Genomic DNA, 19,486 nt, shown 5'->3' with positions numbered 1-19,486 from the left:
TCTAACTTCTCAGATTGGTTAGAGGGGGTAGGTGATTGGTTTAAAATAAAAGAGGAAATCGATTTTGAGGTTTGAACAGCTGGTTGAAGAGGAACTGCTGAAGTAGACTGAGAGAGAGATGGATTGGGATCAGGATGAACAAAAAACTTAGAGTCAGTTTCAAGAACTGATGGATGATGATGAAAATTCGAAATTGGAGGAGGTAACTTACTCATTGTTCCTTGTCCCTGCCCTTTCCCTTGGGGTCCGACTTGCTGTCTCCATCTTTCTTCTCCTTCACTCTCTTTACCATGTTGATCATGTCTAGAAGATCCAGAGCGTCCTCGGCTAGATCGTCGATCGTCTCGTCTCGAGCTCGTTTCTTGCGAGAGGTCGATGCGGTGCGAGGTTCCTCGAACGGTTCCATGGTGCGAGGGTTCAAGTGAAACGGATTGAAACCCTCGGTCAACTCGTTGATTCGGTGACGGTGACGACGACCGCCGTAGTGCTCCTCGAGCTCGCGGTGAGCTTCCTTCGAGATCCAAAGAGCTCGTCGGAAGGCAGGGTTGTTGTTCGCAGCTCTCGCTTCCAAGACATCCCGCTTTGCTTGAAGAACTGCGTCCTTCAAGCGGGCTTCCTCGTCGGTCACGGGAGGTTGGCCTGGCGGTGGAGGAGGAGGAGGTAAAACTTGATTGGACGTGCTCGGGTAGGGTTGATGAGGTGGTTGGGGTTGTTGCGCAGGGTAAGGAGGGTGCATCGGTTGCGATTGTTGGCCGTACGACGGATCCGCTGGGTAGGTGTAAGTCGGACGTGCCAAGTGAGCTGGGTAGTTGGGGTTGTAGTGGTAGCCCGCTAAAGCCTGTTGGGTCTGAACGCATCAAGTTGTCAGTTATAGGGTCAAAACTTGCCATTAATGTCAAGTCTGGCTTACCTGATGGTGGTAAGGCTGGGAATAAGTCGCCGACTGGGTTGGTGCGGGTTGATCTGGGTGGACCGGAGCCTCGGGAGCCTCGGGAGCCACGTGAGCCGCGGGTGGTACCGCTTCTTGCTGACCCTCTGGTGCTGGTTGATGATGACCTGACATGAGGGCTGGGGTTTGTTGATTCGGACATAGTAAGAAGGATTAAAGAAAAATTTTATAAGAATTTCGATAATTTGAGAAAGGAGAATAAGAAAGAAAAGAAAAAAAAATATAATCAATTTGATGATTGATCGAGTTTGGGAAGGATCGTACACACAAGTTGATAGTTTATTAGTAAGATGATGATTGATTAGTATATTTTTCAAAGGTTTGATTGATGAATAAATGTAGAAAAGGGAGGATGATTAAAAAAAAATGACTGCTTACCAGTTAATTCAGGTAAGCTATAGGGGGTTCCTGCAGGTTCAACTGAATGCGTATTGCGAGTACCTTGAGTCGTTTCGTCCGAATCACTCGAGATCGAGATGATTTCTATATCGGCGTGATTGCTCTGAGCTGGAGTAGTTGGCGCTGTGTCGACTTGGATTGGCTGTTGTCCACCGTAGGCGTCTTCGAATTCGTTGACTGGATCGACGATCGCTGGCGTAGATTGATGAGGACTAGGTTCACTTGGTGGTGCAGCGACTGAAGTACCGGGATTGGAGGTTTGGTTCGTGTTAGGAAAACCTAGTTGATCAAACAATTCTGGAAACGACACTTAAATTAGTATTGTTTCAAGAAAAAAAAAAAAAGATAAATTTGATTTAATATTTCTTTTATATTAGATGTGAGATAAGGTAGATGAAGATAAAAAAAAACTGACTATTGATATTATGATTGAGTGGCTTCAAATCAAATTGATAGATCGATTTCAAGATGAATCTTGATAGATATACGATGAAAAGTTAAAAATTTAAGGTGATGAAATGATTTTTTTTTATAGTTTTTGAAGTGATTATAATAGTTTGAAGCGATAGCAATAAAAGTAAATAGAAGATTTGAAAATAATGATTTTGATTTAATGTGAGATAATTAAAAGGAATAGAGACAATAGCAAGATCAGTAAGATAATAAATTATCGTCTGATGAGGGAAAAAAGAAACGACCCTCGCTCACGAGGTCTTCTTTATATATTCGATTTGATACCCAAATCGATCTTTCTTCTTCTCGCAAGTAGGGTGGTCCTCGTTCTCGTTGGCCACACTGTATAGCAGCACTATCAATTAGAAGAAGGAAACAAACAGGAATTGAATTTTAGTTTCTAAATAGTTCTTCTTCTTTCAGTAGGCTGTTAGAAAGCAAAGATAGAGAAAAAAATATTATGACTTTACTTATGGTAGTTGTTTCCGAGTAATTTCTAAATTACTTCTTATGTACAATCGGTGATAGAGCTGGTTTTCAAATCCACAGTTAACCGATTTCGGGTTTTCGATGTCAATACTCGTTCTTGCTAGCTTTGATTGATTGGTGGCTCTGATCAATCAAAAGGTCTAGTCCGAATTGGGTCTTTGATTGTTCAATGTCTCAGATTTCTTCTTATCGAGTCCTGTGATTAGTGACTAATATGTAGAGTAAAGTAAAAAGAAAAAAATTTTTTTAATGACTTCTTCGTTTCTTTCACAATTGATGAGAGAGGAAGAAGAGAAAAGAAAAATAGATAAATAATGACTTTACTTTGTAAGAGTCGTTTGTTGGGTTATTCTCAAAATCACTACTTTGTAATATCAGTGTTAGCGCTCGTTTATTGAATCCGGTGGCAAGCTATCGTAGTCGTTCGATTCTTATTTTGATCGTTCGACTGTGTAACTCGTTCCGTTGGAGTCAATTTCGGAGGTTTTTTTTTTTTATAAACCAAGATAGAAAAATAAGAATTCAATAATGATTTTGAGGTCATTCAATTTCTCGGATTTAGTTAATTTAAAAGATTTAATTGAATTTGAATTTGAGATGAAAATGAAATGAAATATGAGTAAGTAAAAAAAAATATAAGTATTTGAATCGAATTCAAATAGTAACTTTATTAATATTGATACTGATTTGAATTGCTTTCACTGATTCTTCAATCTTCTTTACTTCAACTCGTTCCACTGTTCTGAATTGAGTGGTTCGGGGTTTTTATTTGTTTAGTTGTTTGAATTCCGTTTCGGAGAATTTTGTTTGGTTTTGGTGGAAGAAAACTGAATTTGATTTTGATTTCTCCCCTCCTTTGATTTCTTGATATCCTTCTGATTTTCTTTCGATCGTCCAGAGCTTTCTCCTAGTTTTGAAAGGAGTAAATTCTATGTCTTGAAAAGGGAAATCGTATATCTGTAAGTCTTCCTTTTAATTAACTTCAGTCTTTATTACTGTTTATGTATGATACTAATTCACCGAGTGTATTTTTACGTGTTACTTTACACTTCTTCTGTGTAATGCACCACTTTCCTGAAAATTCAGGTTTCTGAAAGGATCACTACGTGTAGTTCCTTTTTAGATTGTTCTTTTGTTTTTTAAATGATTATTACACAACAATTCAATGCTCGGAGATTATTTAAATATCAATCAACTTTGGTGATTGATGAACTACTTTGGGATAAGATAGTTGAGTTCTTGTCTTTTAATTTCAATTGGTTATTTCAAAATCAGTTTATTGAATTTGTTGTGTTTTGTGAATGGACTTGGATCAGTCTAGTGATGGTTCTCAATTTTTTGGGTAAGGTTGAGGTTCTGGGTTTCAATCTGATGAGGCCCCCAAATGTGAGGGTAGTGGCTCTTTGAAAGGAGGCTACACTCACTAAATGGTAATATTGGGACTAGGTAGGTGGTGAAGTATAATAAATATTATTATATTTCAGATTATAACTAGTTACAAGGGTAGAAGAAGGAAAGAGAGAGAACTGATATGAGTAGGAGAAGAGTAGTAGAAGGTTAAACAACTAAGAGTCTGCTAGGATAAATCCTGGCAGACTACAGTTAGTTGACTCTTAAAGAAGAGATTTGATTTACAATTAAGTAAGGGATGAGAACAGGATCCCAATGTTCTCCAATATCCTTCTTGGGAATTGGATAAAGAGTGATTATAAAGATCACTATCTTGGTTATCTCTTAGAGGTCACCAACCTGAAGGTTATTAACTTAGAGGTCACCAACCTATTGGTTATTAACTTGGAGGTCACCAACCTAAGATAGTTGCTACTTGGGGAAAGTAGAGGATCCAGAAGTGAAGTGTACTTACTAGGATCTAGTCAGGAAAGATCAAGGTGAATAGAATGAATCACTAGTATTACTATTTGTAATACTCTTGATATTTATTCTAATTGAACTCTTGAAGGTTCTTTAGAAAGTGGTATGTATAAACTTGGTTTCTTCCCTGAGGATGAACTGAGTTTGGGTTTATATATTCAGCTCTTTAAACCTAATATTGTGATATACACAAGTGTTACAATATTAGGTTTATAGTTATTATTTTTATTATTTTATAATTACTTACACTTAATGTTATGTTCAGTAGTCATTAAGTGTTTTATGCTATATAAGCATTTTTAACTCTTGATACTGAGTTATGAGATGTTACTATTGTTTTTTGTATGTAATCTTATATGTTACATATTAGTTCTTGATTACGTATATATGTAATTAGTGTTATATACATATCTTATTACATGTTACATATGTTTCTAAGATATATGTACATGTATTTGGGTTTGATGAATAATATTTATATTTACAAGTTAGTCTTTGGGTACATGTGTATGTACCCAGGGCTGACACAAACTGTCAGAAACAAACCTATCTGAAGACAGCATATGAGTCCGGAAAGAATCACAAGTATTATAACCTTGTTCTTGCAGATTTATTAGAAATAATTGAAGGTACCAGATGCTGTACAGGTATGGTGCCATAAGGTACCTGACCAGGTGTGGTACAGTATTGTACCTGGTCATTTTTGTGCGGTACCAGCACAGTACTGTACGTAGCCTGCATGCTGGGTAAGGTACCACTGCTTGCGCACACTGTACACATCAAACAACTCCCCTTCAATTGAGCAGGGGAAAATAGTTGCAAGCATGGTTGGTCATAAAGGATTGATCACTGCACACCTGAGCCATAAAACCCACATTACATATGTGTGACAAGCTGAGTAGGTTGTTAGTGATCACGCACATACCGGTCTGCTCAGTGCCCTGCTCATCTGAATAAATAAATCACATGTGATACATCATGTAACTTTTTCCAGTTTGACAAAATCCTCCCAAAGATTCACTACATATACCTCAATAGCTAACCTGGCAATCCTTTGGAAGCCATTTGACAGTAACATAACAGATGTTACATAATGTTCAGTTCATGTGGTTACACCATAGGTACAAGTCAGTGTATGTAGTCAATTTTTGAGATGCTTTTGTCAAAGTGAAAAACATGAAAGAAGGTATTACATAAGGTTTACTCATTAAAATGAGCTGATAGCTGAGAAGCTCTGTATGCACATGATAGCTCCCAATTTACCCATCCTGTTGCACCTATGTACATAGTGAGGGGACTATGGCTCAGGTGTGCAGTGATCAATCCCTTATAACCAATTATACTACAAATCATTTTACCCTACCCAATTGAAGGGAAGTTGTTTGATCTTTGCAGCATTACAAGGCAATCACAGCTTCTCAATGCGGTACAGGCTACTGTATCTGATGTACGGCACAGTACTAGGTACTGACTGTGTTTAGCAGTTCCACCAAGTCAGATACAATACTGGTTCCGTAGGTACGGCACCAGTACTGTATCTGGTGCTGTGTTTAGACTACCTGATCATTGGGATCATTGATACAACTTTATAAAATACTTTATAAAATTGGATAATCCCATCTTCTGTATCCACGAGCTTGATGAAGCTTCCTAATGAAAGTATTGGTTGAAACATTGCTCATAGCTTGCTTCATACAACCAAACCTATTGGGATCATGAGCAAACAGGCCATTCACTGCAAACATTAGAAACTATCCCCAAGTGGAACTGGGAAAATGATCATTATTTTAGTTTGTCATCAAAAGATCTATCACTGCACACCTGAGCAATAACACCCAAACTACATATGTGCAACCACCTGGGTAACTTATTAGCTATCATGTACATACAGGCCTGCTCAGGTACCTGCTCATCTGAATAAGTAAATCACATGTGATACAAGATGTAACTTTTGCCAGTTTGACAAAACAATCCTAAAAATTGACTACATATACCTCCATATGTCAGCCCTGAGCCCTGATTACACGACCACGGGCTAACAGTAACACATGTAATATTATATTATTGTATAAATCCATTAGTACATCTCACAGCTCAGTGTCAAGAGCCACATAAACACATGTATATAATGTATTAAATACATAACAAACCTAACCCAAGCGCCAACCACAAGTGAGACAAGAATCACACGCCAACCACAAGTTGACACTTGACCTGTGAATATATAAACCCCCCTTCTTCCCTTGATTCATCCCCCATCTTTTTAACACATCACAACATCAGAATCACATTATACTTGAAATCCTATATAGAGGATCCTCGAGTACATGATTAGTTGTGTAGTCTAAAGACCAAACTTGAGCATCACGGGTTCTATTGCTGAGCACCCCGGTATTGATTTCTACGAGCCTTGGGCCATCATACCCTCTAGAAATAAACCGTAAAGCAGCAAAGCTTCCTCCCTTATACAGAGTCTAAAGTAGCCTTCAGGATCTTTGGTTTGGTTCATCAAAGTGTAAAGCCTGCCCCTCACAGTCTCACAAGGTTAGAGCATACTAGCTCTTTACCCCCCTAATCCCCTTCTCTCTTCCTCAAATCTCCTTCTTAGAGGTCAACTAGCTGTAGCCTTCACTTGGGTGTACAACGTGAAGACCACGCTTTACCTCCCTTATCACTTTCTTAGTGAAGAGTACGCCTAACAGACGCTGTAGAACTTATAACCCAACAAGGGTTATACAGAGCTGGAAGAGGATATCTACTAAGATAATGACTAGTAGAAGTTGTCTGAGACTGATATTCTAAAATAACACAATCAGGAAAAGGTGCTGTTGTATTGGGTACAGATAAGGCACCAGAGAAATATAACTTTGGCACATATTTCAACTTCAAAAGCACAATTTTTATTACTATCAACACTGCTATAGTGTTATTCCCAAATGATAACTAAAGAAAATAAGCAATATCTTCATGATATTATTCCTAATGAGTCTTTTTGACTGCAACACTAAAGTAAATTACTCTTTATAGCTATAATAAAGGGCGTATTTAAGTGACCAGGTACTATTAAAATAAGTGTATGATGATAAACAAAATAATAACTGCATAAATGATAAAGAAAAAAGGGGAACAACAGTCCCAGAATCATCTCAAAGTATATATAACAATGTACTCCAACTTTTACAATGGTCAACAGCCTCAAAACCAATCAAATCCGCCCAGAAATCCCTAAAAACCCTATGATGACGCAATGTAATGATCTTGTTACTAATAAATGATATAATTTTCACAGCTAAAAGTGATCAATGACGCAATAATATGATGCACAGCACTTCTTATGATGAATACAGGTGGTTTCTTCCTTGTAAACTAGCTGAAAATCAAATTTTGAGATTACAAGTTTTTTCAGATGAGGTCCAATTTTTGATTACTAAAGTGCATCTTGTAGCCCTTGTATTACTGATCGTTTATCACCCCCATAAGACCTAGTTCTGATGAGTGATGAGTAAGATATTGAGTTGTGAAGTTAAGGTTTTCAGTGTTACATGTTGACTTGTGACTGTAAATTCAAGATTCACACCAATTTCTTATTTGCCTTATAACTTTGTACATAAACCTCTGCTACTATTGATTGAAAGTTTGTACATTATGTAATCCACTCTACTGCGTTGAATGAGTCATCTACCAACCTGATCTGGTGTCATTTGACATATGTAATGAGCTGAAAACCTTCATTTTTGACGAAATTCACCCGTTTTCTTCACTTTTCACATCTGCTACTCTCTTTTTCTTGCTCATGTAATATGAAATCATCCTCTTTAGCCTTAAAAATCCCGGGAAATCCTCTTGGCAACCTTAAATTTCACTATTACCACCATTACATATGCAAACTACACGTATACCCCTTGTTTACCAACTTCAAAAAAGTACCTTTTCCCTAATAACTTCTGTTTCTTCTTATCAACCTTCAAGATTAAAATTGTTGCAGTAAAATATAATGTTGTTCTTTCATATTATAACCTCATAATACCCATAACTTTATTATTAATACCCTAAAAACTATTTTCCAACCTGTATACCTACATTTTTCGAATTTTTCTTAGGGCCTGTTTGGGTCGTTTGCAGATATTATCTGACCTGAAAACCGAATTTTGATTTGCCCCTATCTCGAGGGGCACATCGAGATTGTTGTTTTTTGGATATTGAGATTACCAAACAGCGAACCAAAAGAGGTCAACAGACGTCTGTTGACCCCGAGAGGATCATATTGCTGTTTGGTATCAACCACATGAGATTGTATCTATATACTCCTTTTATTCGGATTAAACTTTTAAAACGGACATCGTTGAGCTTGGTTGTTCTCTCCCTACTAATCGTTCTGTTTGATATATGCCAACGAAGCACAAGCACCACCCATAGGAGGTAAAAATCCTTGTAAAGAACTGATTTGTTCAAGAGGAAGGTCTTGAGTCTGATACCCTATTAAATTAGTGGAACCAGTCTTCTTTCGAACTTGATCTTATTCTTTTGATAATTCAATCAATCAGCATGATTCCTTCATCTGCTTTGATAAACACATTTTAGATCAACTTACTAATAATTTCATCATCTAAATTTAAAAAAATAGTAAGAACTGTCAGGGTGTGAAGATGGCTGAGCAAAGGAGTGAGGATTATAGAACGTAAGGGGGTGTGTGGGTAATGAGAAGTTGAGAAGGAGATGAACGAAGAAGGTGAATGAGGAGGGGCACATCAAGATAGAGCCTTCAGATACAGCCAAAAGGCTGTATCTCTATATGGATGATTATCTTGATCTTGTTGATCAGATACTCAAGTCATATACAGTCAAACCTGGGCTAATGCATAAATTGGGGAGAAAATTTTTGCTATGCATTATCGCGGGTTTTTGTTGAAATTGTATAAGTTTATGCAATAGTCTGTTTGTATTTTGCGCGGGTACAAGGACAAGATATTTTCTTGACACAGAAAAAAACACCACTAGGGGTCGGTTTGACCCCATAGAGGGCTCATTGCTGCCTGATGTTGCCAAAATCCTACTTGCAAAGGATTTGATCAGAGTTCAATGGAAAAAAAACACATCCTGGGGCGCTTTGTAGGCATGCATTATGACTTTGGGGACTTGAAAAGAAGTATGCATTATGGTTTTTGACATAATTATGCAATTAATGACAAAATTGGCCTGCACCAGCTGGGTGGAAACCAAAACTTATGCATTTTGGCTGGTTATGCATGTGCGCGGGTATGCATGTGCGCGGGTATGCATGTGCGCGGGTATGCATGTGCGCGGGTTTGACTGTATTTGAACTGAACACCAATCACATTTTGAATATCTGGTTGAGTTTGGACCGAAACTTTTTTGGCGTGAAATTTGGCCACATTGTATCTGCTGGCGGTGTCCAAACAGGCCCTTATCACTGCCAGCATTAAATAGGTTCCCTGGTAGGAACATGACCTAGGCTGGGAATATGATTGAGAGAAGAATGGAGCACCAAATCATCTTGCACTGTACATTGGGGCCATAAAGCATACACTACATATGTGCAAACATCTGAGTAAATCCTTAGCTATCAGCTACATACATGTCCGCTCAGTTATCTGCTCATCTAGATAAGCAAATCATGCGTAATACATGCTGTAACTTTGTTCAGCTTGAGACACACATTTCAAAATATTGACTACATATATCACAATGGTTGCTCAGGAAATATACATGGAACTGTGTAACAGTAGCAGAATGGGAATATGATCCCTACCACCCATATTCCCATCTGGGAACCTCTTTAATGCTGGAAGTGTATGTTTTTCTTTCTTTCTTTTTGTAATAAATTTTTGTAATGTAACCCAATGACCAATACATAAGCCCATAAGAGCTTCAATTGATCCAAAAACCTCCATGTCAAATTTTCTTCCCTGCTAAACTTTTCTGGTGAACTGGTAAACTACTAATAATGAATTTTTTTGATTGATCCCTTAAATTGATCACCACAATGCACACTTCTCACACCATAGCTACTCATGTAATACTCTGAAAGCCACTCAACAGCACTGCCAACATATTGACCTCGGATTTGGAAAAACCAAGCCATGTTTGGATCTGAAACCTTGGACAGGAGCTTTCCAATGTTTTGATCTGAGGTAATCTTTTGGGCATAATGATACCTCAGACAGAAACCTTGGATAAGATATGTCTGAGGATTTGCATCCAACAATACCTCGGACCCCCTGATCCGAGGCATCTATGTTGGCGGTGCAGTAACAGAAAGGGTGTTACATGAGGTTTAGTTAATGGAATTACACCAAAACCATGGTTCAGTGTATGTGGTCAATTTTTGGGGTGCTTTTGTCAAACTAAAAAAATACAGAAAGTGTTACATACAATCCACTCATTCAGATGAGCAGGGAACTGAGAAGACCTGTATTACACAATAGCCAATAATTTACTCAGCTTGTTGTGCATATGTAGTGTGGGTTTTATGGCTCAGGTGGGCAGTGATAGATCTTTTGATGACAAACTACAATCATCATCATTTTAACAGTTCCACTTGGGGATGGTGTATAATGTTTACAGTGATCTTGACAAATATTGTCCTTGAAAAACTTTGAAGACTCACTCAATCAGATTGATGTCTGGCTAGTTGGGTGGTAGGTAGACTCAAAGAAAGCCTGAACAGTCACGCAAGCCTTTGATTGCTCCACAAAAATGGATGGGGGTGTTCTTCATCACTAAGACGGGTTTGCAACTGAGGTAAGGTTGCATGACAGAAAACTTCAATTGATGAATGTACAGTCAGCTTCTTGAAGTGGGTGAGTTCATGAAGCAAGAGAACAAACTTACTAAAACATGTTTTAAAAAAGCTGCAAAGTGGTTCCAGCAATGAGCATTGATCTTGCTGTTGACCACTAATAGACCCAATTCACAGATGGCAGCTAGCATTCTGTAGTGATTTACAGCCATGTTGCAGTCAATTTCACAAAGATTGGAAAGAATTCCGCACCAATTTGCTCAAGTTTGGTGGGCAAAAGTTTCCAAGCTTTCTGAAATTGACTGTACATCTCAAAGGTTGTGGCCGCTTGCCTTGTGATTATGTTGCACATCCTGTGCTTGTAAACCACATTGTCTATGTAAGGACATGAGAATTTATATCAATGCTAGTTGGGTCCTTTTTTTCCACAAGGTCAAGGAGAGACAAATAGACTCACCAAGAAAAACCAGGAACTTGGGTAGGTGATGACAGATCAAATTTGTATAGCCTACTTGGAGTCTTGTATGGCATTGGTTTATCAACAGGCCCCAAGGCTGGTCATGTCACAGGGTTGGATTGGCATCACTGAGTTCCACCATGGAATTTCAACCCTTGTCAAGTATAGACTCAGATGTCCTGATTGATGGTAGGCTCTAGGATCACAACCCACTGGAAGAGTTTTGTGGTAGAGAGCCTTCCATTGTGAGATGGATTTGGCTGAGACCAAAGTAATAGTGGTACACAAACATTTCAACCCAACCTAAAAAAAATACAAAAATGAATTGGGTTGTCATGGCTGTTTTTCAGGTTGGGTTGAGATGTTTGTGTAGCACTATAGTATGATGTCAATGTTGATGGATTTTTTGGATTGGCTGGCCATTAACTTGGTGAGGGAAAACACCTGGAGTTGTTTGGTGTACCTCACAAAAGGCATGATTATAGAAAAACTTGAAAAATTGAAGATGAAAGAGAGAAATGTGGAAGCTTGAAATGTAAGAAAAAAGAGAATGGTGGTCAAAGAGCCTCAATCAAAATACTTGATTGAAGCAATATGCTTATATTCGAAGCTTTATTGCACTGGCATCAAAATAAAAATAAAAAATTCAAATGGACCACTAGATCTGGATTGATTGTGGTTGGTAACTTGTTATTGACAGAAGGGAACGGGGATAATTGGATTGAACATGTAACGGTACTGACTTCTTTGGATACCTACAGTTACATTTACTCGACTTCGATGAGGTCATAGCTGATTACCACTAGCTGTTGACCGTTTCATCAAGCTGCTATCCAATCTTCATCAATTATTCCTTAGCGTTCTCTTCTGATTTCATCTTCATTGATTAGCTTAATACCTCATTCAAGGTATCTTTTTGCGTCCCACCCACCTTCTGCCCATTCTAGAAATTCTGATTTTAATTTTTGAAGATAGTTCTTATAAATATTATCAGGTTATTAAAAAGAGGTCGAGATTTTGTGTCCTTTTTATTATTATTTTTTGGTCCTTGATCATGTGTTATTCTGTATTGCGTATGAGTTTTTAGCCATTTTTTATCCTATTTTTTATTTTTCGATTTATTCTTTATTTTTTTTTTAAAAAAAAGAGGTCGAAGAAGAAAGAGAGTTTTGTTGTTTTGTTATAGTATTTCATTGTTAAGTTTCACCTATTTAGTCATCTATTTTAGTCCGCTGTCCGCCCCGTAGGGTGTTGTTTGTCATTTGGGGGAATTTATTAAACCCAGGGCTATTTGCCTTGGGTATTGGCCCAAACTCTTGCTTCGATTAGAAGCTTCTTTCATTACCTTCTTGTAAGTTTCCAGTTCCACAATACCTGTAGTTAATGGTATGTAGATGTTAGATCTAAGCATAACTAAGGCCCTCTTCCAATGCAGCCACATCTAGCCACATCCACTCTCAAAGAGCAGCTGATGAATAAAACCCCAGGTTTGGCTCAAGCGCAGCAAGACTTCCAAAGTAACTTTGCTTAAAAACCCATTGTGAGGGCTCAGCCTCTAGACATTTACGTGCTCTCATAAAAAATCAAACAGAATATCTTATAAGACTTGTATGTACACACACTCATACCACTGCTTGAACCACTTTACTTGAGCAAAGTGACCCATTCAAGTTGTTGAGGTCTTGTAAATCTGGCTTTGAATCAATCCAGGGCCTACACGCACGCTTGACCTGTTCAAAATCACTTGCTCTTGTAGTTCAATTTCCTTGCAATCCACAATTGTTGATATGATAAAAGTGGTAAGAAGAGACACAGATGAAGCTCTTCACACTCTATTGTGAGGTTTTCCAATGTTTTGAGCCCTCATATTGGGAATTCAAGCAAATGTGCTTAAAAATCTTGCTGTGATCAGGCCAAATTTTTACATACTCATAAGCCCCTCTTCAGGAGCGGACACGTCTGGGTCGGAAGAGGGGCTTAATTAAGCCCATGGTATAGTCAAATCACAAAAGCTTGACCAATTTCGCTTGCCAAACTGGAGCAAATTGGCAGGGAATTTGTGATAGGATCGCGCTATTTGGCGCCCGGTTTGGAACAATCGAAGCCCGGTTTCATTTCAACCGGGCTGTGAATGTTTTTGCAGCCCGGTTTGAAATCGTTTTCAAATTCAACTAACCGGTTTCAAATTCAACTTTGTTGTTTTTCCAACTCTTTTTTGTTTCTCTGTTTTTCCATCTTTTTTTTGTTTCTCACTGGTCTGATGCAAACCACCAAAACCCATAAATCAAAATAAGTTGTTTTCAAGAAAAGGCAGAAAAACAAATAAAAGAGTGTGACATTGACATTCATACAATGGAACGGACCAAAACAAGCAGAAAAGAAGGAGTGTGACGTGTGCAAAGATCGTACAAGCTAAGTAAGGAAAAAACAAAGCAGAATGACTAAAAAAGGAAGAGTGTGACATAAAAAATAGCAAGACACAGTCATTCTACAATGCGGACGTCCAGCTAGCCAACTGATCTTTGTATTCCTTGATCCAAAGAGGTATCTTAGTGGTTTCCAGCATTTCGTGGTTACAGTTCCTACCAAAGACTTCCGGCATTGGAAAATTAGATTCGCTTTTGGCTTCTAAACGGACAAAGTGATTGTCGTTGATGAAAGCAAGTATTATCGGACCTTGCTGACCTTGCTTCTTTGGTGTAGTGCGATAAGGAAAAAAAGTTGCACAGTTCGTTTCGTTCGGATCTAATAGAATGGTCGGACGCTCATAGGCACTTGCAATCACATAGCCCAAATAGGGCATTCTCAACCAGTACGGTTGAGAACAGGTGGCTTCATAGTGATCTAGTCGAAACTGTAGATCTTGCACTACTTCGGCGGCGAATGTCCGATGTTTTCGAGTTTTCATCGAAGGTCGGCTGTGAGCAGATGAGATAAGCATCTCGTGATTCTGAGCGTAAGTTGAAAGCTCCAATAATAGTGTCCGTCTAACATCCACATAGGATCCTTCAGAATAAACTCCAACGGCGGCTGCTATTGCTAAATAGCCACAATTACCCAAATCTGGCGGATTGAAAGTAGTTTTAATGTGTGGAACAATTAACGTTGGCAGCTGCCTCAAAATGAGTTGGTCTTTTGGCAAAGCAAGTGTGCTTTTCTCGCAGACCCGGCTGCTAGTAGTTTTGCGTTCTTCCTCTTCTTCTTCTTCAATTGAGTGAACTGAATTACCAAAACTTCGGCTTGACTCCAGCGTGATCTTGATTTTGGGGTGCCCCTTAGGTAGGTCCAAATCTTCGCCGATGAGTAACATAGCGATTTCGGGAACAAGCACCCTTTGAAGGAAGTAATCGGGAGGAAATGGGGCTGATTTCGAGGCATCGAGTAGTACAGAACCAGAAGAATCGTTGATGAACATCTTTGTCAAGGTCTTTACAATGACTTCGTACCCTATTTGTCCATAACTGGTGGAAGCATTACATTTGGTCACTTTAGATAACCACCCAGAAACAAAGAAAATCACTCACTACCCGGGCTGCTCCACCTGGAAGTTATGAAAATCTTGACCAATACGCAACATCTTACTACCTTGTTGTTTCCATTTCTCCTGGGCTTGGTCCAAAAAAATTGAGTATGTACCTCAGTTAATTATCTGGACAAGCTCATTAGAATATCCCTCGATCCGACTGGAGGGTACCAAACCAGTGAGTGTGAAAGTCCATAAAACTTCAAGTCAAGAGGAGATACGCTCTTACTCTTTGAGCAATTCCCAGTTGATTGAAATTGGCCATCCCTCGCGGATTCCAAAAGGTATCACGTCTTTTTCAGCCTGATGCAGATTGCAAAAGCCTGCGGTCTGCGGGAACTATGGTTAAAATGCTCATCAATATCTACATGCAAGGAATTAATAAGAATACACGATTAGAGAACTCACAGGTAAACACATCGCATCCTGGTGGCCTGACCTCTTTGTGATGTTTGGTAAAGCGAATAGCGTTGCTTTGAGCCTGAGAAGTTTTTCTGATGGTTCTGATGGTAGGGGGTCATCGCAGAAAGGACATAAGTTGTCCTCGTCGTCATCAGACCAGAGTGGCTCTATGCTGCTCGCTTCAGACAGTTCCAAATCTTCTAAGTCTTGGTCCAAAATCCCCCGGAGTTGAGGTGAGATAACTTCAGATGATTCTAGGCTGACCAAAGCTGAGGGGATTTTCTGAGTAGGACATTTATTGGCGCAATGGTTAGGTAACTTGCAGATGCTACATTTATAAATGCGTTTGGCTTGAGTGGTTGCAAGAGTACTTTGAGTATTTTGAGAAATTTGAGGAGGTTGAGTCACCTTTGGAGCGGATGGAGCCGCTATTTTTGGTTTAGCAATTGAAGGTTGAGACCGTCGAAAATCTTCTTCAGCCAAATCCAAAGTAACTCCGGTCGATTGGAATTCTGGAGGTTCTTCAGCGTTCAGAGACGGAAGAGCAGGAAGTTTGGGTTCTTCTGTCAAATCGTGTTGAATGTCGAAATCGGTTTCATCAAAAGCTTCATCGATAAGTCTGACTGGGCAAGTTGATCGGTTATGACCCACCTTTGAACAATAGCTACATAACGGGGTCACACAGGGCTTTTTTGCTAGTCTTCTTGCTTCTTCTTCATCCTCAAGCTCCATATTGGATTTCCAGCGGCCCTCTTTTTGCGACGAGGTAGGGCGTTTTGCTTTGGTGTGTCGAGGTCGGCCCCGATTGTGTTCTTTGACGACAGCGTTAGAAATGGGAATGAGGGCATATTGGCCTGTTTCGAGCTTGCCAACCTCTTCGTATATTTTGCGAAGAGCTTGTTCGGGTAGCTCGATGATTTGTTCGAGCTTGGTCCTAAGTGCGGTCTTGAGATCTTCATAGGTCGCTGGAGGTTTAGCTTGACTTACTAACCACTGTTGATGAAAAAGCTTGGGTTCTATGTAATCTGAGTCTAACAACGCGTGAGCCAACTCATGAGCACATGGAATGCCCCAAGCCCCACGGAATGTTTTTGTGCAAGGGCGACCCAAACCGTCGGGTATAAGTTTATATTGAGTCTCCAATTTCTTAATCGCAAAATGAGAAATTGCACCGTGCAATTCTTGAAAGCAAGTTGGAAGTCCGAGAAGCGTCTTCTGAGCTTCAACGCCAGTCAAAACTTTGATTTCTTTGAATTGTGTATCGCCTGCACGTTTGAAGGCTTTGAAACAGGTGATGAAGTCATTTGAACTACCATCTAAGAAGTTCTTCAATCAATGGTGGCCGCCTTCGACTCGAGACGTTGATGAGTTGCCGAAATGAGGGGTGCTCAAAGTGAATAGCGCCACAAACTTCTCAGGGCAATAAAGCCAACTTTTCTATAGGTAATCCAATATTCCGTGACTGCGTGCTACAGTTTTCACTTCTTCAAGATTTTCTTCGTAATCTTCAGTTGTTGTGCTCTGCAAAAATCGATTCCATATCTTCATGAAGGCGGTCCATTCCTCCGCCTTGAACTTCTTCTTACATCTTTTGCTGATATTGTGATTAATGTGCCATATGCACAATATGTGAGTAGCATTGGGAAAAACTTTGCCAATTGCGTTGTACAGAGCAGGCTCTGCATCGGTGCAGAACGTCTGTGGGAGCTGCTGGCCTGAGGCCGATTGGTTGTTGATGTTGTTGTCAGTCGCAGTGTCGTTGATGTGGTCAGAGTTGGAGCTAGGGATGTTGTTGCTGTCTGAACCGGTACTGTCAGCGTGGTTTGGGTTACCAATGGGGGGGGGTTGAATTCCCATCCTGAGGAAATACTACTCCTTTGAGTTGTTCCAACGCCCATGAGTACTCGGCCTCAACCTCACTGTGTAAGAAACACAGTGCAATTGTAAATGTCTTGTGCGTGTTTGTGGTACCAACAATGTGCAGGAGCGGTAAGTCGAACCGATTCGTCTTGTAGGTGCAGTCGAGCCCAATAACCGTGGGAAATCGACAAGCCAATTCGATACCTCCCAGGCTAGCCATAAATAATGACTGAAGAGTACCATCTACTGCAGTCTTAGTTCGAAAAGCCCAGTCGTGTTCCATTATCAAGTCCAATAGGCCTTGAATTGGTGTTCAACCATCTAACCATTTGTCCCTTTGTCGATTCAAGGCGTTCCGAATATCCCTAACCAAAGGCTGGGAACCAGGAGCAAAGTATATAAGTTCTTGGATCTGGCCAGCGCGGCAACCAGCCGAGGATAGAAGAGATGTTTGCTGTAAGACATCCTCAGAAAATTGTTTTTGAGTAGTTGTGAGGTTGATCAAAAGGTCCGTGATTGTGCTTGTGTTTGGAGGTGTTTGTTTTGTTCTTTTGGACAATCCATCGGTCACATTGTGAATGGTAGTTGAGAGAAAGCTCGTAGGGACAATCGGTCATTTTTGTTGAGGTTTCGCAAACCTCTGCAACCGAATCTACCGCACGGCCCAGCGAGCACCTGAAATACACTCAAACCTACTGGTGGTGTTCGGATTTGTGACTTTTGATCGCTATACCGTAACCTTGATGTCGTGCAACCGCGTTGAGGTACATGATCCCGCTGGCCATGGCCACAAATCGTTTCCCAAAGAACGGATTTTCCATGAGGCGAACTGGCTCAACACCTAATGGATAAGGATATAATCTTTCATTAATTAGAATTTGTATTTCAACATAAAAAAAAAAGTTAGAATCGAGCTTACCTATTGGAGGCCAGTCCTGATCCCACTCGGCTTGAAGTTCTAACAACTCATCATCATCCACAGAATCATCTACAACGTCTTCACCAGTACTTGCAATCGCGAGAGGTAATGGTAAAGATTTGGATTGAACTGGAGGAACCGGGGGAACAGTAATTGAAGCACTGGTGGAAGTCGAAGTGGCCGGTTGCGAGTTGACAGTACTTGAAGCACGTTGGGATTTACAAGGGGCAGGTTGCAAGTTGATGTTGTTGGAAGCCGGTCTGATGGTGGTCACAGGGGTTTCTGAAGTCGACGGTGCCATCCATGGTTCACGCGTACGTTGAGTAGATATTTCAATAGCTGGAGTAGGTCTTCCGAGGTTCTGTTCGTATGGGACGTGGGGATAATTAGGTGGAGGATAAGGATATGGCGTAAAATTAGGATATCGCCAGTAGTTGTGATTATCAGTTGTATTGGGATTTTCTGGTGTGAGGTACTGATGAGGAGGGTACATATAGGGAGGGTACATATAGGGAGGATAGGGGTACGGAAAGCCTGTCAGTGGAGGCGGTATTGGTGGTATTGGTTGAGGTGGATTAGGCGGAACGATTTGTGCGAGAGTGTTGGCCAGTCGTTTGGAAGCGTTCAAGGGGAAGCCTGATGGAGGAACTTGGTTGGACATGGTTGAAAACCTGATTCCAAAGGATCGATTATCGGGAAGATCAGCAATCGAGATGGTAAATAACAACTAGTAGAGTAGAGAGAAGATCTTTGTCAGAGACGGTCTTTGTTTTGAAAGGAGGGAAGAAATGAGAGTAAAAAGAGAGTGAACAGGAACTTACCATCTTTGGACTTGATCTTGAGTGGTTGTTTGCCAGGTGGTGGTCCAATTAGATATGTCAACTTTCGAAGTTGGGAGGTGAGTGGAGCGTATGGTCTTTGGGGAAGGGGAAGGTAGCGTCGATCGAATCTGAAATCAAAGCTGAAAACGTGCCTACAGCCCGGTTGCATGATGTTACAGCCCGGTTCATGCATATTGCAGCCCGGTTTGTCATAATGCTGCGGCTGCGGCCAAATTTGGCCCCAAAAAACCGGGCTTCGATTGTTTCAAACCGGGCGCCAAATAGCGCGATCCTTTGTGATAAGCTTTTGTGATTTGACTGTATATCCTTGGCAGCAGTGGATTCACTCTTTCATCACGAGGCACTTCAAGTTAAACCAATGTTTTAGATGAATCTTGTGAATCATAAGACGACTTGATAAGGTGAAACTCACACTGACAGGATCGACCTGAAGATGTAAATGACCTCATCTATTAAAGATCTCCCGCTGTGTGCTGAATGATGATGATAATGAAATGACTGAGAGCACGAAATGAAAGAAGTCGGGTAACGGTTACGACACGGGCCTACCCTAGTCCCCCC

Source organism: Melampsora larici-populina, assembly GCF_000204055.1.
Source record: "Melampsora larici-populina 98AG31 unplaced genomic scaffold MELLAscaffold_45, whole genome shotgun sequence".
Lineage (NCBI taxonomy): Eukaryota > Fungi > Basidiomycota > Pucciniomycetes > Pucciniales > Melampsoraceae > Melampsora > Melampsora laricis-populina.
Note: the sequence above shows the minus strand (reverse complement) of the source record.